This window comes from Trachypithecus francoisi, unplaced genomic scaffold (assembly GCF_009764315.1).
Source record: "Trachypithecus francoisi isolate TF-2019V2 unplaced genomic scaffold, Tfra_2.0 Lachesis_group9, whole genome shotgun sequence".
NCBI classification, from domain to species: Eukaryota; Metazoa; Chordata; class Mammalia; order Primates; family Cercopithecidae; genus Trachypithecus; species Trachypithecus francoisi.
Window position 1 is genome coordinate 40,912,202 of NW_022681474.1, and position 27,891 is coordinate 40,940,092.

Here is a 27,891-nt window from a genome sequence, read left to right on the forward strand (position 1 = left end):
GAGGACACGGGATAATTAGGCCAGTCCCGTGCAGGCATAAACACTGACATTTACCATATTAAAAAGCGGAGATGTAGGCATTTTCCTCCCCCCACCCCTACCCAGACCACAACAATAGCAACCTCACCAACAAAGGCAAGTTTTCAAGAGAACAAAGGGTCTTTGCATTTGAGGGAGTTTGACTGGGCTCCTGGTGCTGTGCGGTTCCTTGGTCCCGTTTGGGTTCTGCTCATCACTTGGGAAAGCATCCAACTGAGTCTTTATGGCTTATACTCATTCGTCTTGGATCCTGCAGAATGCCATAGCCTAGGTATGATGGCAGAGGAGGTGGTGGGGCATGATAAATTATACCATCCAGAGAGCACCTCTTCCTTTCCACTGTGGGCTGGGCACAAGGTGGCATCTCTCAATTCTACCCTCTCCTTGACCTGGGTGATGCCATGGCAGTAACAGCAGGTATATTTCCTGCTTCTCCAGCAAATGACAGTCAGGCAGTAGGAAGGTAGGTGAATACAAACACTAGTCCTACAAACCCAAACTACCCCTCTAAGGGCTGAAGCTATGGCAATATCCTCTCACCCTCTGTCTGAAATAGAAATGGAACAAGTGTTTGCAGAAAGTTCAATAATGCCTAGGCTGCAGCTGCAACCTACTCCAGGGAGCCCTTCTGAAAGATACTGGGGTGTTCAAATGCAATACTGTAGATCCAGAAGAACCTGTGTTTGAATTTCAGACTGGCCACTTTCCTACTAAGGGATGCTGGGTAACTTAGATCCTCAGTTTCCCTTTTATAAAATGAGAAAATGAAAGTGCTTATTTCATAGAGTTGCTATGAAGATAAAATTAAAAAGCACTGAGCACACAGAAGAACTGCATAAAATGGTAAAATTCTTTCCAATTGCAAAAGTTCATTTGCCGCAAGTGGGGAACTGTGTTTGAGGTTGATTTTCCCCAGAGAAATAAGGCTGAAGTCTCAGATCTCTATGCATGGGGGAATGACAGTGATTAAGTAAGAAACCCTGGCTACTCTCTGAAGGCAAGACCTCCAGAGATGTTTGTGCTAAAGTGGGGTGGATCCACTCTCACCTTTGCTTACTCACAGATGCTGCAGATACAGGGGAGGGCTTTCGTAAGTGAAACCACACTCTTATCTTTTGAATGGGAACTCCTCAATATGGCCTGGATTTAAAAACATCCTCCCAAACACGACCCCCGTCGTGGTCTACCCAAGCATTTGACTTCTTTGCAGTGAGGGCTCAGGGCCCACATCCCTTAATGTGGGTTGTTTAGCATGGGGTCATGGAGCCTCATAGTCTGGGAGAGAAAGGCAGTGTGGACCCATGGGAAGAGCTTGAAGCCTTTGATCCAGGTAGCTATGTGGAAACTGGATGACCCTGGGAAAATTACTTCAACTCTCTGAACCTGAATTTCCTCATTTAAAAATGGGAGAAAATAACCCACCTCCACCCACAAGTGCCAGCCCAGGTAAAGCACCTGCCCGTGAGATATGGAACCTCTTTCCCTCCGTTTGGGTATTCCCTTTCTCATCAGTAAAGGACTGAGTCTCCTCACAAGGAGCCTGCGAGGCTCTAGTGTCAAGTGGTATACAGATAGGAAGGATCTCCTTGTTGTTATTATTCATGGTCTCCAAGGAGTTTTCTGGGTGTGGCTACTCCCAGCCTCAGAATGCTGGGCTCTGAGTTCCCTCTCCTGATGAGGGCAACAATGCAGCTTAGCTAGAGAAGGGTCCAACTCTAGCAGCTGTATTTTCCAAATTAAAAATAAGCACAACTTTTTTTGACTATTTCTAGCTGTGAGAGTCAGCCTAACACTGTTCTGGACACAGAAACATCAGAATTTCTGAAACATTTCAGTGACATAAAAGACTAGGGCTGCATATTTTAAACAGTAACCATCTTGGACCATGTGGCTGCACTGGAGATGTAGGTCCCCATGGCAGCCCTGAGAAGCTGCTCCAACCATGATCTTTACAAGCCAAATTTTGCTTGAGGAAGAAGGGCCAAGGCAAGATTGGTGGTTAAGCCAACAGTAAGAGCATGTAGCACAGGAGCAGCCTTTAGGGTTGGGGTGGTTCTTTGGATAGTGTCTGAGATAGTTTCCAGAGTCATGCTCCTTGTCCTCATTGCTGTGCTGAGAGTTTTCTCTGCTGTGTAAGGTCTTGGGAAGCCATCCTCCTGCCTCTCTTTTCCTTAGATCTGAATGAACTGGATTCTTGTCCACTCCCATAGGTACTATGAGTTACTTGATCAGCATGTAGGTTTTGGACAAACAAACTTAGATTCAAATTCTAGTTCCACTACTTACTTGCTACAACCTTAAACGAACTAATAATTCTAGACTTAATTTTGCTTTTCATTTATTTATTTTCTTTTCTTGATATAGTGGATATATATATATATATACTTCATAAGGTTTTAGGAAGAATTACATAGCATTCAATGAGACAGTCATCACAGTAGCAAAAGGAATAGTTGGAGGTTAGTAGCAATAATAATACTAGTAGAAGATACTGTGTTTGAAACTCTTGCTGAAGTCACAACTACAAATGATCATAGCTGGAATTCCAACTCATTTTCTGACTTTAAAGCCCATGTTGAAAATACTGTGTAAAATGCACAAAGCACCTGGCAGGGAGTCATGTCATCTGTGATTACTGGTTTCTTTATTGCTTGAGTTGGATGACAGTCCTAGGTCATCTGATTGGATTTTGGATTCATTTGAGACATCTGGAACCTCTCTTGGGATCTTTTTCCTCCTAGGGCCTTTGCAGCGGGACAGATGGGCTCTCTACACTACTGCTGATTTCAGGCTCTTTCTCATTGGAACATTAAGAAGTGGGTTTGGTTGGTGATACTGGCTGTGGAATTTCTGCATAGAGGTTGGTAGAAAATCCCAAGCAAGGGAGTCTAAGATACTAGAGTATTGCACATTTAGTATTGCTAAACTGTTCGAAGTGTGTGTGTGTGTGTGTGTGTGTTTGTTTCTCCTGTGTAATTCAGGAAGTCCCCAAATCTTACTCCCACCCCCACACCAGCCAGAATCTCTCTCATTATCTTCACTTTCCAGGTCTGTTCCTCTGAACTCCCTTGCTAATAGAGGTGAGCATGCCAAGGTATGTCTTGTTATGATCCAAGGTCACTTCAGTTCACTTGATTGTAAGCTGCAAAAGAGTAGAAATTTCTACCATTGTTGTTGGTCAATGTATCATATCTCCTAGAACAATGAATGGAACATGGGAACCACTCAGAAAACATTTGTTGAATAAATTAATTTTATTTAAGTTGAGCTCTTTGAAATTTCGGATGTTCAAAGAGCCTTTTATCTCTGAAAGAAAACCGAGTTTTCCAGGACAAAGAAAAACCAAGCACACAGAAAACCAACCTCTAAAATTTCAGGTTAAATTTAATTCTTTTAAATTGCCAAGCTCTATTCTTATCAAAGGAAATTCAAATGTTTCTGCCTGTTAGGGCTGCTGCAAGCTCAGACTTCTGGTGGCTAACTTAAAACTACTTTCTTGGAAGGTTAGAAAGGTAGGCATATCTCATCTCCTTTTTGCTACTTTGAAACCCTTCTGCACATTGTTTGTCATCTGAATTTTGAGTGTTGAGGACTAAAGGAAAGAATGTAGATCCTTCATCAATGCTTTGTGTCATCCTTCAATTTGATAAGTATGCCTTCATGCCTTTGATGTCATCATTCAAGTTTTTGTACAAAAACTAAATAATATCAATAAAAACATTTTGACAAGTTATCGTTTTCTATGTTCTAACATATAATACTTACACATATACTTGCATTAAATAAAAATATTGATTACTACTTACACATAGTTTCTGTACTTCTTGACTAGCCAAAAATTCAGTTCTGTGAAGTCATTATTTTTTTTAAGCTGGTACTCTTCTCACCATAACCTTCCATAAGTAATCTCATAATGGTCAACAGAAATACATTTCTTTCTCCCCAGGTAGAGTCAGCTCTCTGAATGGAAACCCTAGAGTAACTCCTGTGTTTATTAACAAATGAAAATATTATCAAGAGTAGCATCCAAGAATGAGAGCTAGGAGATCATCAAGCAATGCATCTCATGAAAGTGTGCAAAGCAAAGAAAAATAATCTCCTTTTTGGCCCATCATTGTTAAACAGAATGCAGAGTTGACTTCTGGATGTTCAATCAGTTTTTCAGTCAAATTCTTACTTGACTTGACTGTGCCACTGCTCTTGGGTTTCAGCCTGAGTTGAACATATATTTTCAAGGCTTAAGAAGGCATCTTTAAAACAAAATTCAGAAATTATTTATTTCTTATACTGAGCAATCTATGTCCACGCGTAAAGAGTAAAGAAGGAGGATTTAGTTGGAAAAATCTATAAAATGAAGTACAGATGTAGGCGTAGAATGGAATGATCATTCCTCTGGTCTTGTAGTGAGCAGACATTTTAGATTCCTATGATATCATATCAGCACTTAACCCAGAAGTGTCTGAACACTGTGAGTCAATAAATTAACTTGGATTGGATTTCTGTCTCTTTCAGCTGAAAAAGACCTAACTCAGTATCAAATGGTTACCTCTTTCATTAGTTACTTATTCCATAAGTTACTTTCCCTTCCTATTTCTTTTATCTTGACCACCTCAAGAGAATATCTCATTCTTTTCTATCCTTATAAAACTTGCAATCTTACTTATTATTTAGAATAACTCATTTCATACTTTACAATATTAATTTTTTAATGTACACATGTGGTTTTTATCAACAAATAGTAAGTTTGTGGAATGCATGATAATATGCATCTTTAAATTTCTTAACACCTGGCACAATTTCCTTATACAGAGTAGGTGCTCACTTAGCATTTAGAAATGAATATTAATGGCAGATTCACGAAAAGTTCCACCTGCCAAAGTGTTAACGAAGTCTTCATTTATTAACTCATTCAAGTATATGTTAGATATTTATTATATTTTTGGTAGTATGATAATGAAATTAGTCTGAAGATACATGTGTTTTTCTTCAGAATTGTCATAAATTCCTAGCATGGTTGTATGGATGAAATAGGGGATGGAGACTTTGGAAGTAACATTTTCTGGGATCATTTCACGTTCAAATGCAGTAGATAGCTCAGCTTGTTGGAGGAAATACAGATGAGAATTCTCTGTGTTTAATATCTGTCATTAAAATGACAGCAATAAAGCCTAAAACCCAAAAAGGGGAAATCAGCTGGGTCCTTATAGATTGTCACAGCCAAGAGCAATAAAAACTAAATCAATCACAGATCATGGCAATAGATAAGTTAGCTAGTACTGGAAATTAAATGAAAGGACATTTCCAGCACTCAGCCCCCATTGTGGGACATTGAACATGCCCTCAGAATTCAGATGGGCTTGTTCAACAGTCTAGGGTGAAGATGGGAGGAAGAAGGGAAAATTATTTAAAAGAAATTTAAATTGCTTTGTTTCCTTATTCCTCTGAAGGTTACCTTTGTTATTACATTGCAGTATTTTATCATCAACGTTTCTGACATGCCCTGGGTTTCTTGGCATTTCCACCGTTGTTCAAGGGGAGGAAAAGTGGTTCTTTGGAGAATGGTGTCCTGTAGTCTCGGCAGCTGGAATCCAATAATCAGCTCATTGTTAGGGCCGGTTTTGGAGAAGAGTTTTCTGGAACAGAAGAAATATGGAGAGGGGCAAAGAGCACCTCTAGGACCCAGGACATCTGTGTTTCAGACCTGTCTTTGACGCTATCAACCACAAATCAACAAATCTGGGCTTCAGAACTCTCATTGGCAAAGGGAGAGGATTAGACTCAACGATCTTTCAGAACCTGTCTGGTGCTAAAGCTCTGTTATTCTGTCACAAATGATCAGTGTGAAGAACAGAGTTTCAGTATCATGGGGTTTGCTGCTAGAAGAGTTTGGCTAAACTACAAAGTTTGGCTATTAGCTATGAAGTTTGGCTAAACTACGAAGTCTGGCTATATTCAAGAAATGCCTTGAATGTAGGAGAACCTTCCCCCGACCCCTGCCTAGAAAATTTAACATTTAGAATTAGTGAGTGAATGAATAACTGGTGGGCAGTCTCCTACTCTTTATGGATTTGATCCAGTTCAACTGCAGCATTCCCAGTGAGGGAAAATTTTTCTTATTTCAAATAAAATATTGTGTCCAGGTAGAGTGGCTTACACCTGTAATCCCAGCACTTTGGGAGGCCAATGAAGAAGCCTCTCTTGAGTCCAGGAATTTGAGACCAGCCTTCACAACATAGTGATGCCCCATTTCTACAAAAAAGATGAAAAGCTAGCCAGGCCTGGTGGCATGTACCTGTAGTCCCAGCTACTTCGGAGGCTGAGGTGGGAGGATTACTTGAGTCCAGGAGTTCCAGACAAGGCTGAGCAACATAATGAGACATCATCTCTACAAGATAATAAAAAAATCAGGTGGGCTTAGTGGCATGCACCTGTAGTTCCAGCTACTTGGGAGGCTAAGGCAGGAGGATCACTTGAACTAAGAAGGTCAAGGTTATAAGTGAGCTATGATCATGCCACTGCACTCCAACCTAGGTGACAGAGAGAGATCCTGTCTCTTATTTTAAAAAGTAGATTATATATATAAAACATATAAATATATGTTATAATTGTATATTTTATTTATGTATTTTATACATAAACACATGTTATAACTATATAATATATTATATAATATAAATATGTGTGTGTGTGTGTGTGTGTGTGTATAGCCTTCTCCTCTGCGCTGATGTAAATCTCTGGATTCATTTCCAGTATTTACTTTCTTTGAAGAAAACTGCCTTCTGTTTAGTTTCTGGTTAAGATATTTCCACTGCTTGTTAAGCCACCTTCCCTGACACTTGCCTAATATAGACTATCCTCTTAGTGTACAACACGTGGGAAGGAGGAGTCACACTGCTTCCAGGAGACGTGAATGTGGTTCTGGAGTATTAAACTCTCTGCTCAGCAGATATCAAAGGCAGTAATTTAAGGAACAAAACACCTACTCTCTTCGGTTGCCATGAATAGTTGAAGTAGGCCCAGTCACTTATATACAAGTTAATGAGCTTAGACATCACATGTGTTACCTGTAGGGCGGGAAGTCCAGCTGGTAATGGCCTGTGTCAACAACAAGGAGGGGAGGGGATGGATCGGGGAAGTGACTGGGAAGACTCCTTGGAAAATATCAGTTGATCATGGAGTTCTAAAACTATGACTGAGGCAATTCTAAAGGCCTAAAGAAATTTCTCTGGGTTTGAAAGTAAGTAATAGCTGGTAATAGGGGACATTAGTGACCTCTTTGGAGAATTTTAGGAAAAAAAAACCATAGTTTAGGAATAGAAAACAAAAAGTTCATCTCGTAAACATTCTGACCTTCGTTTCTCACCCCAGAGTTGCAACATGTTTCTGGCACCCAGCAGGCTTTTTGTTCTTGCAGAGCTCATTTTTCTCCATCAACAAACAACATTTCTTTTGCCACTGGCAGATCGAGTCCCTTCTCAAACATGAAGACTGGCCAGATGCTCTCAGCAATCTCTTTGCCATTTATTCACAGAACTTACAAAACTGGTGCACATTTGGTGAATGTAATGTGCTAGGCACATTACATTTGTCATCTCAGTGGACCCTCTCAGCAACCTCAAGAGATTGGTACCTTATTGTTGTTTTAATAAGAACACTGGGGCTTAAGTAGGTTAAGTCAACTTGTATAGTGGATCTGGGATTCAAACTCATGCACACTAAATCTTGGACTGTGACTAAAACACATTTCACTGTGATACTGCATTACCTCTACAGTAATAATTAGAACTGGGCCTTTAGAAATTAATTACCCACTAATTGCTGTTAACATAGTTTTTATTTTCTACATCACCATAATGCCAGTTAGATCTCTTCTGCTAACCTGGCTCCACACTTCTAGTGACAAGGCTCATGTCTCTCCCTTCTTCACCATCTCCCTTCTCTGGCATGCCCAGCCTGCAACCACATTACAATGATGCTAGCATAGTGGATCCTTCTAAGTTCATTCATCCCTTGGAGCCCTGACTAATTGCTCATCTAAAACAAATTTCCTTCAGAATTGTACTTTTGTCTGCATCCTTCTCTGTGCTGAGCTGCAAGGAGCCCAGGAGGCAATGCGAAGTGATTATTCCCTGTGTATATACAGACACTCGGTGCAGCTGGGCTGCAAATTCAGTTTATTATCTTAAGAAAAGGATCTGGTTTAGCCTAAGTTTACATCTCATCTGCCTCCCATTCATTAGATGGGCTCCAGGGCTCAGCTTACATTGCATAAACTCAGCTGGTATGTATACAATGCCGGCAATATGGAGGAGGCTAACATGTGTTGAATACATCTACTGCGTCTTAGGTCTCTGAAGGTCACTCACTAAAGTAATATATGGTGCTAGTGTTGGTGGCTGAAGGTCAAGTCATCTTGCTTTTCATAATGCATAAACCTGAAACTCACTCAGACACCAATCATATGACCTAAACCTTGGAACAAATATTTTACTAAGTAAATCAGTGAGCATGCTGGCATTTCTATTAACCTTCAATGCACTGCTGACAGAAAATGAATAATGATAAATAATAACTCAAGCCTGTAAATCATGCTTAGCATCAGAAGCAAAAAAAAAAAAAAATGCTTGTGTGTGCTACCATCTGTTAGGGGGAGAACAGCAGGGACTTGAGGGGAGAGGTGAGAGAAGGGAGGGCGACTGCTATTGGCTGGGGTAAGCACCTTTTGGATTCAATAAACTGACCAAGAAAGGGTAAGTCACTTCTGGACAGGATTGATGGTGTGAGGAAAATCCCTTTTCCTCCTGTCTTCTGTTTGATGGGCATTAGCTTCTGACTTTTGTCTTCCTCTCTTGCATGTTTCCTCTTTTCATCATCTTCTGCCCCATTAAATCTGTTTCCACTCTATCCACTGGGTTTCTGGGTCATTTGGAACGGGGACCTCTAACTAAGCCAAATCCTCTTGGGGGCATTCTTCTCCTGTCTCCACCTCCTACTTGAGGCATTTTGTTCTTATTCCCCCCGTGATGGTGGTAGGAGCTGGATCACTGCCCTGGACTTGCCACCCTTCCACAAAAACATCTCTGCAAGGACCCAGACAGAAGGACTTCCAGCCCATTCTAGAATAATGCATTTGGATTCCAAACAGGATAACAAAACAGAAATTACTCCCAGATGTATAAAGTGTGAGGGATAGTGAAGTCTTGAAGGGAAGCTGCCCCTTAGAAGGAAACTCTCAGTGCCCTTAGGTGGGGGATGTTCTAGAAGTTGATGCTTGTCATTTAGGAGCAGCTCCTTCTGGTGTTGGAGCCTGCATTTGCTTTTTTTTCATCTCCTTCCTCATTCCTTCATTGGGGCCAAATTGGCATTGCCTTCAAATGCATTCTAATCAAGAAACAGACAAATATATGATTTATGGTCAAATTTCTTGGAATAAAAATTCATCCATATGATTTTTTGTTGTTCTTGTTGATTCTATGAGTGTGCCAAGTGTCAAGGCAGCCCTGGTCTAGATTCATTGGGAAGTCTGACTGGAGGTCATACTGACCCTTTCTCTTTTCTAGATGACCCAGACAGCAGGCTGCTCAAGGGGAAGCCAGGGCTGTCAACCAGGCTTTCCATCTCGGAACCCTGCATCTGTTTCTCCACAAGAAATGGGGACCAGTCATCCCTGTAAAGGCGCCAACTTACTGGCTGAAGGGAATATTATTGATTATAACGTGGAACCCTGGGGGCTCTGTCCATGCAGGCTACTTTGTGAGTTAAATTATTCTTCTACTTGGGAATGATGCAACCAAAGAGAGAATGCATTTCTTTTATGGTCTGTGACATGAACCTTCTTTGAATGCCAGTACTTCAAAGTCATTCTGCACCCTTCGAGATCAGAGTTGTGCTAAGTGATGATAAACCAGATAGTGGAAATGGAAGAAAAGTAGTTGGAGAAGCTCAAAGAAAATTTGACGTTTGCCTTTTCTTTATTTGCTGTTGGATCCATTTCCCCATTTGGATTTGGGGCCTCAGAAAAGAATTAGTAAGAAAATGAAGCTGAAGAGCCCTGAATTTACAGTGGGAAGCTTACTGCAACGCCACTCCTAAGCTGAGTAACCCTGGGCAGATTGAATCTCCCTCTTGACCTCAGTTTCCCCTTCCACAAAGTTGTCTGACATTGTGACTGTGTGTGGTGGGCTTCCTCCCCATTGGCTTTCCTCCCTCCCTTTCTCCCTATTTCTTTATCTTCACCACTTTTTTAATTAGAGGGGAAAATAGATGAAAAAATAAAATGAAAGGAAAAGCAGAAAATTAACATTTTCTCAGCTACACATTTCAGTTATTAATATTGCAATTTGAGGTAATGAAATTCACAAAATGCAAAAGGTTTAAGGTATGCTTGGTGGGGTGAACTCAGCCACATAATATATGGCTTGAATTTCAAGGTGAGGTTCATTATGCAGAATGCACAATGTGGGCAAGCTAACAACGTCATAAACCCTTCACTTTTGCATTTCTTGAGTTTAATGTTGCATTACTGTAGGTTTTAGGTTTTAATATGCTGTATAAATACAGAATACATATTTGTAAGTACAGGCGCTGTGAAAGGGAGGATTTTTCTGTTTTAAATCTTGGGCTTTGAAAGCCCAGCTCTGTTTGCTCTCTGGTTGACTTCGTTAGAAAGCAGGTGGGAGAAAGTAGGGCAGGGTGAGTTACCTAGGAACAATCCTCATTTATGCCCAAATCCATTATGAAAGGCAAAGGCTTGCTTTTCACCCTCACAGCAGTTTGCAGAGGATTTCGTAATGGAGACCAAAGGCTCCTGGGAGGGGAAGCATCAGGATAAAGGAAAGACTTAGCTTGGCTCATCCCTGGCACCTGCCCAGGTTGTCCCTGCCCGGGCTCCTCAGCACAGCCCTTCCTCTGCCTCTGGTGATCAGTGCCAGTCCTCTTGCTTGTTTTCTTTCAGATTCATGATGCTGCACACGCTGAGCAGTGGTGAAAATCTCTGGGCAGCAGAAAACATGTGAGTGGCTGTACAGTGTGTCTATAGCAGAGAATATAGCAAGTTTCCTTCTAATAAGGATGATCAGTGAACTATTAGATGCTCTCTTGGGGGAAAATGTTGAGTCCTCATTGCCAAGAACTTTTCAGGCCTACAGCTTGCCTGGCCTGTTTCCCTCTATCATCAGAGGCAGCAAAGAGCTTACTTTTTCTTCCCTTTGGAGTCATCATTGTCAGCCTCTGTACTCACAGTTGTTGGATGGGAGGCCCTTTGTCCATTTGCTAGGTTCCTAGTAGTCTTCCCATTGGGCATAGATTGAGGACTGGGTGGGAAAGGGCTTGATATTGTAGGGAGACTAATATTATTGAAGAGGCAGGCTTGGACACAAAGGTAAAACCCGCCTTCTAGAATTCAAAGAGAAGATGCTGTACTCCCCAGGATTTCATCCCTGAGCTTTCATGCAGGGCTTACAACCTGTACTCAGCACTGCTCTAAACCGCACCTTGCCCCAGTTGAGTGCATCTCTGCTTCTCAGAATAATGAAGGCTCAGAGCCCAGAGGGACCCTCAAGGTAACCCAACTCTTCTCAGTTTATTCCCCAACTAAACCACCATAAAGACATGCACCTCTCTTAAGGGACTTGGCACTGCCTATCTTGCCTTGGAAGTAGTCATATAATCTCCTATCTCCTCTACTTTCCTTGCAGGGAAGATTCTATCACATTATAGTTCATCCACTCAGCATTTATAAAGGACCTACTATATGCTGGACTCTACAAATCTATAATATCCATTTAATAATGCACATGACAACGGTCCCTGACCTCCAGGAGCTCAGTCATTGGGATGAGTACCATGATAAACAACGACATGCACAGGGAAGGGGGATTTCTTTCTGCCTCAGGGAGCAAAAACCTTCATGCATGAAACATCCAGGGAATGTCAAATAGTTTGGTATAACTGTCACATAGGACAAAAAAGTGATTGCAGTTGAGGCCAGGAGGATAAGGAAATCTTTAGGTTCTTAACCAGGATTGCAGATTGGCATCTGGTGATCTCAGGACTGGATCTAAAGTCCCAAGAAGATTCGTGTCTGAGGAAAGTCTTCCTGAGACCAAACTCGGACCTCCTAGTGTCTTGCACCATCCCCAGGACATGCAAACTACAGTTAGAATCACTTCCGTCTGTTGTGGTCTACATGCTGGGTTTTGAAAAGCACACACATTCTCCCCTTTTCTGGTACCTTTCTGAGTTTATCTTAAAACTCAATATCTCCCCCTTTAGTGTCATTCACATGATTAAGCCATGGTTTCCTAAAGGCAAGTTAAGTTCCCAATATTTTACTTGGTAAAGGCAGTGTGGTCTGATGTTAATTGCCATGAAAACTTAAGACCACTTCAGGATGACTGCCACTACTACAAATCTACCAGATGACACATAGGCATGTATCTAGGGGCTTCCGGGAAACTAGAAGATACGAAGTTCCTGAAAAGATGAAAGAAGCTCTCTAGAAGGAGGCATAAATGTAGTTCTAGAGGCAAAGGCTGCCATCTTTTCTGGCCTAATACATCCTAGGTTTCCTCAGAACCCTTCTTCCCCAAGACTGTACTCAGGACCTTCATTAAACCACCCTGGGGAGAGTGTTTGTGTGAGTATGTGCGCTAATAGGAAGGAAATTACACTCTCAATGCTGGCATACAGAGGAGTTAGCTGACACATTAGCATCCTGATCTGACATGGCTGTCAGAAAAATTATCCGTGACCCAGAAGGGGCCACACTAAAGGTGATTTATCCTCTTACTTGGCTTAGCCTGAGCTCTCCCCAGAGAAGGCCATGCCAATTAAACAAAAAATAAGGCAAATTGCTTGTGTTGTGGTGCTTGGTGTTGACTGTTCCCCCAGAGAGACCTGCAAATTAATTTTCTCATTGTAGCCTAGCTCTGCAACTGGTTCCAAAATGGAAACCTCAGCAGCTTATCTCCTTAATCTCTTATTCTTTTTTTCATTCACTTTTTTCCCCCAAACAAAATTAAATCATTTAACAGTGATTTTAATAAGCACTAAACAGTGTAATGAACCAGATAATGAAGAAGAACTCATATAATTTTCTTTATCTACTTAGTACTTAATTTATTTTGTATTTTTCCTTTGCATGCCCCTCCCTGAGAGTTTTTCCAACGTTAGGATTTTAGATAAATGTTTCACTTAGTTTCGTTGAAACCTGGTAAACATCCTAATTTGAAAGCTGGGTGATATCCCATCCAGACTACCAGTGACAGAGTTTCAAAGCTCATGACCAGGACACAATGCCCCCTTCAGGGACTGGCTGTCACTCAGGTTCCAGTGAATTCCCTTAAGCCTCAAGCCAATGGGGCTAAAGAAGCCATGCTGGTTTCCACTTGGAGTCTGGACTATGGCTGGAGTGGAAAGTGTGGCCCTTGTTGGACTGGACTCCTTCCGCCTGCGGTTATAATACTGGGTGATAGGGCTCAGACTAGGTTGTGGCAGAAGCAATGCGATCTCAAGTACAAAGTTCAGGCACTCATGGCTCCAAAGAGTTCCTCCATGTGCCGTCAAATTATTTGCCATTCTCTATAAGATGCTCACAACTGTTCCATGACCTGTGACAAATGTATATTGGGTAAAATAATTTAGCCAGGTATTTCTTCTTAAATTCCTTCAGTGACTCCCATAGCAGTGATCCAGATGATAGAACAAGCACAGCAGACAGACAAGCAGAAGAATTCCATGCTAATCAACACCTTGCCCACATTCCTCATAGCCCATGGAGTGAAGCAGACTAGCCAGCCTGGGGAATTTAGACAGGATGAACACTAAAGAATATACACAAAGCCATCTTATTTTTTTTTCAAATATGTAGTATCTCTGTTTCATTAAAAAGAAAATACAAGTCTGAATTTTAAATCAATCCCCAGGTTTAAAAAACAGAAGTGAAGGAAGGAAGGAAAGAAGAAAAGAAGGGAGAGAGGGGAGATAATTAACTTATTTAGCTATATACCAGGGCTTTTTTTTTTTTCCAAGGAAAAATGAGTCTATTACATAGCAGCAAACATGACCCTATTTGGAATGTCCTTGAGATGAGGATCCAGGCCGAGTTTCCTGAAAACTGTGCAAGGCACAGTATGAGCAACAGCAATTTGTCCCTCAGAGAGGCATGTGTGTGAGAGGAGAGACATAGAATCTGTGCAAGAGGAGGACCCCTGAGCTCCCAGACCCTAAGGAGAAGTGTGGACTGGCTTGCAGAGAAATAAAACTCATCTCTCTCCAAGGTCCTTCATGGAAGCCTTGGGTGGAACAGAATGAGACCGTAGGATCTGGCTGGGAATCCTGGCTTGTACATTTCTGACTGGGAATCCTGGCTCTGCCCTTACTGGCATGGTCATTTTGCAGAGCCTCAGTCTCCTTGTCTGTGCAATAAGCATGATAAAAATTAGTATCTACCACACAAGATTGTTAGAGGATTACTTGAGATTGAACCTGTAGTCCAAGCTCATAAATGCTAGGAGTCCTCAAAACCAATGTGGATGTTGGGTGCTTTCTGGGACTCTGAGGCTGTCCTTCTAACCCAACACCCTTGCTTTTATAAAGCTCACCTCTTCCACTGTAAATTCCTGATATCCTCAGGTCTGTGCTAACGAAGAGTTTTCTTGAGCAGGGATTGATTAAAATGTAGTAGCATATCCTCATTTTGCATCACCGCGTGTGTGACTAATAGCCATGGAATTCATGCCACAGATAAATAATTGGCCCTTCAGCCATCCTCCATGTCTTCAGAGACGTACAACTATGATCTATCATAGCTGCAGACGTCTCAATGAGCATCATCTCTAGATCATAATAGATCATGTTACATTTGTATATGTTCAGGAACATAATTTACTATTAAATGGGGCCAAGATCAGCACCAAAGAAATTATCCTTCCACGGAAGAGGACTCTTTGGCTGCATTATATGCACACTGTGGTTTTTAAAATATTAATTATATTGTAAACTAAAGGTTTACTTTATGTATCATAAATCTGGATGTCTCTTCTTGCTGTGTGCCGAATAAATATACTTCTCATCAACTTTTAATTATACTGTTTGCATTATTCTGTCCTGATGATGAGAGTACGTGCTAAATCATGGCCTTCTAATGTGGACTACAGCATAAGTTTAGTTAATTAAACCATATATTTTATTAGTTCTTGCACCTCCATCTTGTAAAACTATGCGTTATTATTATGTTGAAGTGGGAGGGGGTACAAAATAACATATCAGGGGTGTTTTTATTGTTATTATTATCATTATTTATTCTGGAGATTCAGGTAATTTAGGAAAAGGTAAGTTGCTTTATCTCTGCATGTTTCTGCTGCCCTTTGAACTCTGAGCACATTCTCTGTTTGAAGGTAGAAAAGATGTGGACATGTTGTCAAAAAACCAGGTCACAGGTTTGAGAGCAGCTCCAGAGCTGATGAGAGAAACTCAAGCATAAGAGCAGCTCCCCCACATACCCACCCACTTAGCTGTTTTCTTCCTTGACTTTGTGCCTTTCGGCAAGTGGCCTCCGGCCTTTAAGACTATTCCTCTGCTCTTTAGTCCATGCACAAAATAGTAGGAAATTTGAAATAGAATAATGCTTGTTTCAAGTTTTAAAGAAGTTGGACATGGTTTCTAGAATGGAAGTCTGACCTATCCCCTAAGGCAGACAGCTTGAGAAGGGGCTGAGGCAATGGAGAGGTTCAAGGCCTGGTTGGGCAGCACTGCAGGTCTGACCGGCACTGCAGGCCACACAATGCTGGCAATTGAAATCTTGGGAGTCAAAGGAAATTGGATTGAAATCTTCCTCTGGCACTTACTAGCCACAACGCAGAACAGATATGCGGTGACACTAGCCTTGGCTTTCTCATCTAAAAGTGATGATACGGTTTGGGTCTGTGTCCCAGCCCAAACCTTATGTCAAATCATAATCCCAAATGTTGGTGGTGGGGCCTGGTAAAAGGCGACTGGATCATGGAGGTGGATTTCCCCCTCAGTGCTGCTTTCATGATTGTGAGTGACTACCTGTGAGATATGGTGGTTTAAAAGTGTGTAGCACCTCCCCTCATTCTCTCTCTTCTGTTTGCTCTGGTCACATGAATATATGTGTGCTTCCCCTTCACCTTTGTCATAACTGTAAGTTTCCTGAGGCAACCCCAGCCATGCTTCCTGTACAGCCTGTGGAACCGTGAACCAGCTAAAGCTTTTCTTTATAAATTACCTAGTCTCGGGTATTTCTAAAGCAGTGTGAGAACAGACTAATGCAAATCTCTTCAAGGTGTTATAAAGGTTGAATGAGATATAATGTAAGCCAAGTAGTTAACACAGTGCTGATATAGTGTGTGATAATTGTGGGACCTGTTGCTACTGCTTCTGCCATGCCTCTTACTGTTGACATTCACAGTATCTAGCAGGTTTGACGAGTGGACACACAGCTCTGATGGGGGCTCCAGGACCAGTGGGCCAAACCTGCAGGGTCACTGAATGATTGTACTGCCACATAGCTTGGCCCAGACCACTCTTGAATGAAGCTGACTGGCCTAGTAGCTCAAACTATAGTTCTGGCAAATTTCCTATGTTATTTCTTCTGCTAAAGTTGATCATGGCATTGTGTTGTCATGTAGATCTCAACTGTTCCCTCAATTCATCGCTTGGCATTGGTAATAGCGATTCCCCTGGCTTTTCCATCAGGCCAGGCATCATGGATGCCCAATGCCTGCGCCTCATGACCCTTCACTGCACAGACAGAAGGAGTCCTTGCAGACAGATGCAGGCAACTGCCACCTTTCAACAGACAGAATATCCCTAGGCATTATGGGACCCCTTTCGGTGCCATCTCCTTTATAAACAACTCCCAAGAAATGTACTGGCTTTATCATCAACTTAATTCTCCTCCCCTTCTCCCCACTAAAGAATAAATAAAAAGCAGAGGCAAGATCTGCTTTGTTTCAACTTTTAAAGGCCTTTGAAGGCACAGCTATTTGAGAACAATAAAAAAAGAAAGCATTTTGTTCTCTTAACTGCTGTTCAGGTGGTGAAGGGCCCCCTACGGCCCCCATCCTTTCCACAGGGAGGGGAGTGGGGACTTTGTGTTTTATGGTGGCCAAAACCCTTCTCCTGCACCCTCTAGGAGAGCTCTCCAGTTGTGCTGCCCTTCAGGACAGAGTCCACTATGAAGCTTGTAATAAACAAAGGCAATGAGTCACAGCAACATGACCAGGGTTGGCTGGAAGAGCCTTTGCTTGCTGCTGGAGTGTGGGTGGGGACAAGAGGAAGGAACCCCTGGAGGAAGACTTCTTGCCTGTAATGGATCTCATATGCCAAGGGCTGAGTTCTGATATTCTCCAGTCCCAAAGCACCTAGGCTTTGATTTTTATTTTATTTTGGATGGGAGGAGGGATAGAACCGGTATGTTATGGCCTCAGATCTCAAGCTGACAGTTCAGTATTAAATAAAACATTAAACACAAACGTTAATTTTTTTTCCCATGTGCCTGTGGGTGGTCTTACCTCCCCCTTCTGCCTGTGGCTCTCAACTCCCTTTCTTTATCACTTTTAAAAGTTACAAAGAGTTTTATGCTCTTAACTATGAAAATGCCACACACTCCCCAAATTGAGGTGATTGCAGGAAGGCTGACAATTTTCATAATGTGTCTCCCTGTGGATAGAGTCAAATGGAAAGATAGGGGACAAGATGTTGTAGGTTTCAGCAGACACCAGAACCAAGTGTCAATATTTCTAGGCCAATCAGGTAAATTGGCCCCATGAACATCTAGTTGGGGTTGTTTTCTGTGCCTTAAGTTTAATGTTATAGTGTCGTCTCTCCTTTTTGTAGCTAATTTGAAGAGAGAAAAGCAAAAAAAGTTTTGTCCAGGTCTATCTCACTGACAAATAGAAATCTTCAACTGTGTTCTAAAAGTTTGTAACTCCTACAGCCCAGCAAGGGCTCCTCTGACTTTATAGCTTTATATTTTCAACCTAATATCAAATTCACACTCTTGCATGAGCCTAAGGAACTTCAGTAATAAATGGCTGAGAGCTGAACACTTCAGAGAGAAGGCAAGTTTAAACCATTATGGACTACAAAGCCTTCCACAATCCCTGCAATGGATGGCAATCCAAGAATACCTGGATGGAGCGCAGTCCTGGAGCATTTTCCTTTTGATCTGATGGACTCCGCATCTCTGTCAAAACAAGGGACTTTGCAGGAAGGCAGAAGCCAAACTACATTCCAGATGGAAAGGAAATCCAAGTGTCACCCGGGATGCTGGTGATCTGGTTTATTCATTAAGAATGCCGCAGCTAACAGGAAGCTTCAATCTGAGCCGTTAAGAATGTACTAGTTTTGCCTCTCAATCCCTACTGCGGGAGACCCCTGAACCTTTATTTTCCTTCCGAGGCTGTCCTGGGTTTTCTTCTTTAACATTGTCCCTGATTTATGGTATGTCCACATTTCCCTGGATAGTACCATCTTTTGAGTTATACATCATCAGAGTGACTCATTCTGATGATGTATGGCCCCAATACATCATCAAAGCTCCTTGCTCTGCCGTCGCACTAATGATATGTTAGTGTAATACATCACTAGGCTGAGCTGCAGCTGTGATGGATGGAGCTGAGGGTGATGGGAGTCCATGGAGAGGAGGCTGAGGAGCGGGTTCCGGGTAGGCACAGGAGGAAAATTCTTCAATCCCAAGTTGACCTCCCTTCCTGGCACCAATGCCCATACTGAATTAGCACTATGGCATGCGTCCTTACAGAAACAGGGAAACATACATTATCCCCCAAAGCAGTTGTGAACTCAACGCTCATGTATAGATCATAGACACACTGGAGGTTATATATATATAACCTATATATAGGTTACATATATGTGTGTGTGTATGTGTGTGTGTGTGTGTGTGTGTGTGTGTATCTCACTACAATTAAGGGGTAGGAGGAGTCAGTTGGATTGAACTGGGGCAATGAGGAAAAACAAAGAGCACTGGAACAAAAACTTCCTCAACAGGAGGGAAGTGAGTGCTCACAAGAGAATGCAGGAATCAGAAATCTACTACCTGCACTCATAATTCTCCAAAAGAATTGGAATAGAAATGCTCTGGGGGTTTCTTAGCTGCTTTTCTCTCAGACCACCTTTTTATCAATGCTTGTGCCTGCCCAGAGCTTCTGACTAGCTGGGAGCATTCACCCTAAGGGAACTTTGACTTATGAGTATTTGCCAGCGGACAGATCCACATGCTAGACCAAACCCATATCTACATAGGTTAATAGCTGGGAATTAGTTTCCTTATCTGAAAATTGAGATAATAATATAAATTATAATATATAAATAATAATAATATAAACACATATTATCTCACAGCATTAGTATGAGTATTATGAGAGTTAACAGCTATAAAGTGCCTAGAATGAAATATGAAATAAACACTCAATGTTAGCCATCACTACAACAATTTCAGCTATTTCTATTACTGCTACTGCTGCCATCACCCTCATTATTGCTGGTGCTGATACTGCTACTACTACTGCTGCTGCCACTACTACCAGTACCCATGAGGCTCTCTTTAAAATCATATACCTAATACCTTCTCCCCCGCCAAAATTCTGCATGTTCTATCTCTTACTTGGAATTTTCCAAGGCACATTTGTACATTAAAGCATACTGAGAGATTCCACAGTTAACAAAAACAAAAACAAATTACCACTTACAATTCCAGTGTACTGTTGACTGGGTACTCTGACAAATTTACTTGCTAAAATACACCTAGAATTGGAGAAATTTACACATATGCTCTTTTTTTTACTGAGGTGATGTTTATGTCACGTAAAATTAACCAGGCTATAGTATATAAATCAGTGACATTTTGTATATTCCCAATGTCCTGCAACCACATCTATCTAGTTCCAAATTTTTATCACACTGAAAGAAAATCCTGTACTCATTAAGCAGTCACTCCTTATTCTCCACTCCCCTCCACCTCTGGCAACCACCAATCTGCTTTATGTTTTTACGGATTTAACTAACCTGGATATTTCACATATATGGACTCATAAAATATGTGATGTTTAGTGTCTGGCTGCTTTCACTTAGTATATGTTTTTGAGATTCATCTACACTATTGCATGTATCAGTACTTCATTTCTTTTATAGCTGATTAATATTCCAATTGTGTGTATTTACAGACCACATTTTGCTTATCCATTTGTGTGTTGATGGACATTTGGTTACTACCTTTTATCTACTGTGAATAGTGCTGCTATGAATGTTTGTGCACAAGCAGGTGTTTGAGTACCTGTTTTCAGTTCCTCGAAGGCTATACCTAGGATTAGAATTGCTGGGCCACATAATAATTCTAGGCTTACTATTTTAGAAACTACCAAAATATTTTCCACATTAATTTGAAACATTTTACATTCCCAGTAGAAATGTATATGGGTTCAATTTCTCCACATCATCACTGACATTTGTTGTTTTCATTTTTATTTTTATTCTAGCCATCCTAATGGATGTGAAGTAGTATCTCATTGTGATTTTGTTTTGCATTTGTCTATGACAGTTGATCATCTTTTTATGTGATTTTTGGCCATTTGTATTCCTTCTTTGGAGATATATCTATTCAAGTTCTTCTACAAAACACTAAATCACAGTTTAGCAAAGTCCTTTGCTACTTTATAACAAGGATTGGCTTCCTACAGTTTCCAATGGCATGTTTTTCATTTCTGTATGAGAGGTCAGAAGAATAGCCCTTAAAATCTTTATTTCTGGCCGGGCGCGGTGGCTCAAGCCTGTAATCCCAGCACTTTGGGAGGCCGAGACGGGCGGATCACGAGGTCAGGAGATCGAGACCATCCTGGCCAACACGGTGAAACCCCGTCTCTACTAAAATATACAAAAAATTAGCCGGGCGAGATGGCGGGCGCCTGTAGTCCCAGCTACTCGGGAGGCTGAGGCGAGAGAATGGCGTAAACCCGGGAGGCGGAGCTTGCAGTGAGCTGAGATCCGGCCACTGCACTCCAGCCTGGGCGACAGAGCGAGACTCCGTCTCAAAAAAAAAAAAAATCTTTATTTCTACCATCATTTTGTTCCTGATTATTAATGTATTCTCTAAGAACATATGAATGTTCTCTTCAGCTCTCCTATTTTCTTTCTGAGTTCTGAACTCTAAACAGAATTGTCCCTAAAGTTTGTATTTGCAACATGTACCTCAAAACCCTACCTATTACACAGTGACAAAGTCAATACCATAATTTCAGGTTTTTATTACAGCAGCACCCCAAAATCTGTTTTAGAAGGTGCTTGCTTCCCTCTTACCTTTCGGCCAAATTGTATGTTTCCTGAGGCCTTCCCAACCATGCTTCCTGTACAGCTTGTGGAACTGTGAGTCAAGTAAACCTCTTTTCTTCATAAATGACCCAGTCGCAGGTAGTTCTATACAATGAAGAGATTAAGGACCTATTTTCAGCATCCTTAAAGAAAAGAAATTCCAACCAAGAATTTCATATCTTGCCAAACTAAGCTTCATAAACAAAAGAGAAAGAAAATAATTTTCAGACAAGCAAGCATAAGGGAATTCATAACAACTAGACCTCCCCTACAAGGGGTCCTTAAGAGAGTGCTAAATATGGAAATAAAAGAACAGTACCTGTCAGCACAAAAACATACTTAAGTACAAAACCCATTGACACTATGAAGCAACTATACAATCAAGTCTATAAAATATCTAGCTAACAATGCAATGACAGGATCAAATTTTAACATATCAATATTGACCTTGAATGTAAATGGGCTTATTATCCCACTTAAAAGGCATAGAATGGCAAATTGGATATAGAAGGAAAACCCAAATGTCTGTCTGTTATCTTCAAGAGAGCCATCTCATATGTAACAACACCCATAGGCTCAAAGTAAGAAGATGGAGAAAGATCTGTCAGGCAAACAGAAAACAAAAAAAGAGCAGAGTTTTTTTTATTATATCAAGTAAAACATAATTTAAGCCAACAATGATTAAATATGACAAAGAAAGACACTATATAATGATAAAAGTTTTAATTTAATAAGAAGACTTAACTATCCTGAATATATACACACCCAGCTTTGGAGTACTGAGGTTCATAAAAGAAGTATGAAAAGACTTATCCACACAATAATAGTGGGAGACTTCAACACTCCACTGACAGAGTTTGGCAGATCACTGAGGCAGAAAACTAACAAAGAAATTCTGGACTTAAACTTGACACTTAACCAATTCGACCTAATAGACATCCACAAAATATGCCATCCAACAACAGAATATATATTCTTCTCATGTACATATAGCACATATTCTAAGATAGACCACAGGCTTGGCCATAAAGTAAGTCTCAACAGATTAACAAAAAATCAAAATCCTGCAAACTATACTCTCGGACGTCAGCACAAAAAAATGTAAATCAATAACAAGAGGACCTCTCAAAACCATACACTTACATGAGAATTAAACAACCTGCTTCTGAATGATTTTCAAATGAAGGACAAAATCAAGGCAGAAATAAAAATAAATTGAAACTGATGAAAATAGAGATACAATATATCAGAATCTTTGAAACACAGCTAAAATGGTGTTACGAGGAAAGTTTATAGCACTAAATGCCTACATTAAAAAGTTGGAAACATCTCAAATTAACAACCTAACATCACACCTGGAGGAACTAGAAGAACAATGGCAAACTAACCCTGAAGCTAGCAGGATAAAACCAACAACCAAAATCACAGCTGAATTGCATGCAATTGAGAGGTGAAAATCCATACAAAAGCTTAACAAAACTAAAAGTTATTTGAAACAAGAAGTTTGGTAAACTGCTAGCTATATTATTAATAAAGAAAAAAAGAAGATCCAAATAAGCCCATCATAAATGACAAATGTGATACTATAACTGACCCCACATAAATACAAAAAATCTTCAGAGACTTTTAAGAACACCTCTATGCACACAAACTAGAAAACCTAGAATAAATGGATAAATTCGTGGAAACAAAAAACTTCCCAACATTGAACCAGAAAGAAACTGAAATCCTGAACAGACCAAAAATGAGTTTCAAAATTAAATCAATAGCAAAATACCTACCATCAAAAAAAGAAAAAGTCCTGGACCAGTTGAAATCACAGTCAAATTCTACCAGACATATAGATAAGAACTAGTACCAATCCTACTGAAATTGGTCCAAAATGTTGAGGAGCAGGGACTCCTCCCTAACTCATGCTACAATATCAGCATCATTTTGATACCAAAGTCTGACAAAAATGTGATGAAAAAAGACAACATCAGGCCCATATCCTTGATAAACATGGATTCAAAAATCCTCAGCAAAATACTAGCAAACAAAAATCCAGAAGCACATCAAAAAGTTAATTCACTATAATCCAGTAGGCTTTATTCCTGGGATGCAAAGTTGGTTCAACATACCAAAATCAGTAAGTGTGATTCACCACATAAGCAGAATCAAAAACAAAAACCACATGATCATCTCAATAGACACAGAAAAGATTTTTGATAAAATCCAACACTACTTCATATTACAAACACTCAAAAAATTAGGCATCACATAAAAGGGACATACGTCAAGATAATAAATGTCATCTGTAGCAAACTCAGGCTCAACAACATCGTGAATGGGCAAAAGCAGGAAATACACTCCTTGCAAATGGGAACAAGATAAGGATTTCTACTTTCACCACTCCTATTCAACATAGTACTGGAAGTCCTAGCTAGAGCAACCAGGCAAGAAAAAGAAATAAAAGGCATCCAAATAGGAATATGAGGAAATCAAACTATCTCTCCTTGCAGATGATGTGATTCCATACCTACCAAACCCTATAGCCTTCATCAATGTACAAAAAGAGGTAACATTTGTATACAACAATAATGTCCAAGCTGAGAGCCAAATCAAAAACACAATCCCATTTACAATAGCCACAAAAAGAATAAAATACCTAGGAATACAGCTAACTAAGGAGGTGAAATATCTCTACAACAAGAGTTTCAAAACACTGACAGAAATTAGAGACTATACAAACAACTGGAAAAACATTCCATGCTCATGGATAGGAGGAATCAATATTGTTAAAATGGCTATACTGCCCAAAGTAATTTACAGATTCAACACTATTCCTATCAAATTACCAGCCTCATTTTTCACAGAATTAGGGGGAAAAAATTATTCTAAAATGCATGTGGAACAACAGAAAAACAGCCCAAATAGCCAAAGCAAGCATAAGCAAAAGGAGTAAAGCCAGAAGCATCACACTACCTGAATTTGAACTAAACTACAAGGCTACAGTAACCAAAGGAGCATGGTAATTGTACAAAAACAGACACTTAGACCAACAGAATAGGTTAGAGAAGTCATAAATAGAGCCACATATCTACAATCAAAAAAGAAGACACGTATGTGTTCAACAAATACATGAAAAATTTTTGACATCAGTAATCATTAGAGAAATGCAAATTAAAATCACAATGAGATACCACCAGTTAGAATGGCTATTACTCAAAAGTACAAAAATAGCTGATGTTGGCAATTTGCTGAGAAAAAGAAACACTTAGACACTGCTGGTGTTAATATAAATTATTTCATCCATTGTGAAAAGCAGCATAAATATTTCTCAAAGAACTTAAAACAGGACTATCATTTGACCCAGCAATCCCATTACTGGGTATATACCCAAAGGAAAATAAGTTGTTCTATAAAAAAGACACATGCATATGCATGTTTATTGCAACACTATTCACAATAGTAAAGACAAGGCATCAACCTAGATACATACCAACAGTGGACTGTATAAAGAAAACATGGTATATACATATAGTGGAATACCATGCAACCATAAAAAAGAATAAAATAATGTTACTGTGATATTTGCAGTAGCACAGATGCATTAGGAGGCCATTAGCATAAGCAAATTAAGGAAGAGAAGACCAAACACCACATGGAGGCTAAACACTGAGTGAGCATGAACATAAAGTAGACACAGTAGACACTGGGCACTCCTAGATGAGGGAGGGTGGAAGGAAGGTGTGGGTTGAAAAACTATCAGGTACTGTGATTGCTACCTGGATGACTGGATCATTCACACAGCAAACTTTAGCCACGTGCAACTTATCCATGTAACAAACATGCACATGTACCCCTGAACCTAAAATAAAAGACACGTACAAAAAGAAGAAGAAGAAAACAAAATTTAGAATCAGACTGGACCCAGAAGTAGAGATTAGGATGAACAAAGAAAAAAAATTCAAGATATATTGGCTAACAATTTTTTAAAGCTTATCAAAATAATAAAATTCACCTGTATTGGAATATATATATATATGTATTCTACTAAATGGCAAGAAGTTCACACAGCAACAGCAATAATATGTAATATAATAATAATACTGTATCACCTTAAAACAAAAGATCTTAAAAACAGAAAGAGAGAAAAACCAGATACTCAAAAATTATAAGACAAAGGCAATAGCAGCGATTGAAACCAAAAGATGATTGCTAATATATATATATAATACTAATATATGCTAATGCATAAATACATGCATATATATAATGTTAATATATATATATAAAATACTGAATTGTGTATCCAGCAAAACCATCTTACCAAAATAAGAATAAAGGAGAGAGATTCTCAAACTATTTTCATCAACAAATATTCACTGGAAGAATTTCTAAAACATAAAATATGAAGAATTTCTAAAATATGTAGATATACATGTACATAAATTAGTAAATATATACATACTTCTAAACAAACAGCATTCTTACAAAATACTCGTGATAGTAATAATATTACTCATGATAGTAACAATATTAATAGCAAATTTATGGATTTCTAGAAAGTAAAACAGAAATAATATGGTGGAAAATAATAGTATGCAAATTATAAGAGGGATATTAAGGATAAAAATATTTTCAACTACGTGTGTTATTTGGAAAGAGGGTTAAGATATTTATTAATTTTAAAGTTAAGTCTAATTTAAAGGATTACCATAATAATTATATTAAAATAGTGTTTAAAATATAATTACTTTCTTGTAGAGACAGGGTCTCACTATGTTGTCACAGTGGGTCTTGAACTCCTGGGCTCAAACATTCCTCCTGCCTTGGCCTCCCATAGTGTTGGGATTACAAGCGTGAGCCACCACACCTGGTTTAAAATAATCATTTTAAAAGCAGGAAAGAAGACTAAGTAAACATAAAAACAGCAAGGGGAATAGAAAACACAAATGAAGAGATTAAAGTAATTCCAGATATGTCAATAATTTCAATAAATATGAATGGGTGAAACTCAGTACAAAGTAAAAAAGATCAGACTGACATTTAAAAACAGGCAAGTCTAGCCATAGGCCATTACAAAGAAATAAACATGAAATATACATGAAACACTAAGACCCAGAAAAATTAAAGACAAAAAATTAGAAAATATATTTCAAAATTTGAAAAACATTGATAATTTGATAATTTTTGAAACTGAGTAACTGAATTATACCAACTGATTATAATATTTTGTTTACTGTTGTGTATGTTAACATTTTCTATAATAAAAAAGCTTTTGGACAGACACGGTGATTCACACCTGTACTCCCAGCACTTTTGGAGGCCAAGGCAGGAGGATCACTTGATCTCAGAAGTTCAAGACCAGTCTTCACAGCATAGCAAGACCTTGTCTTTACAAAATAGTGTAGAAAGTTAGCCAGGCATGTGGCATGTGCCTGTAGTCCTAGCTACTTCAGAGGCTGAGGTCAGAGGATCACAAAAGCCCAGGAGCTCAGGATTACAATAAGCTGTGATTTGTTCCACTGCACTTCAGTATGGCAAGAGAGCAAGACTCTGTCTCTAAAAAATAAAAAATAAATAAAAATTAAAGTTTTTAAAAAGGTGCTTAGAATACTATGAAATATTATTTAAAGAAAACTGAGGTAGTTATTTTATTGTTATATGAAATTGATTTTAGTACAAAATATCATATTAAAGGTAAAAAGGGCATATATATATATATATATTTAAATATCATTTACCAGGAAGATTTTACAACTCTAAAACATGAAACCTCAATTATATATAAAGAAAATATCAATAGGGTGAAATACACAAATCTACCATCACATTAGAAAGTTCATATACATGCCTCTCAATTACTGCTAGAAACAGAAAAAACAAAAACTTGGCAAAAATAAAGAAGAACTGAAAAGCATTATCAACAAGCTATCTTAATGGACATAGGCAGAACCCTACATTCAACAATTAGAGAATACCCATTCATCTTAAGTTCACAGAGGACAATTACAGAAACTAATCACATATTAGGCCACAAATCAGATACCCACAAATTTTCAGGAATGATAATATGCATATAATGTTTTCTGAGGAAAATAAAATTATAGTAGAAATTAATAATAAAAATTGGTAAAAATTCTTATTTCTGGAAATTAAAAATACATATGTCTAATTATTGGATGGGGCAAAGAGGAAATTATAATGGTAGTTTAAATATACTTAAAACTGAGGATTATCTCAAAACTCGTGGGATATAGTGGAAATGGAGCTTTAAGGGAAATGTATAGTCACAAATGCTTAAAAAAGAATATATATAATTGGTGTTATAAGCATTCTGGTTAAGATTTAGAAAATTATAGTTGTTATTATTCAACTTAATAAGTAAGAAAATATGCTCAAAGATAGTAGATGTAGGTCAATAAAGATAAAAGTAAAAATCTATGAAGTTGAAAAAAGACATGATACAAAGTGAATAAAGCCAAAAGTTGGTGCTTTGAAAACAGTAATAAAATA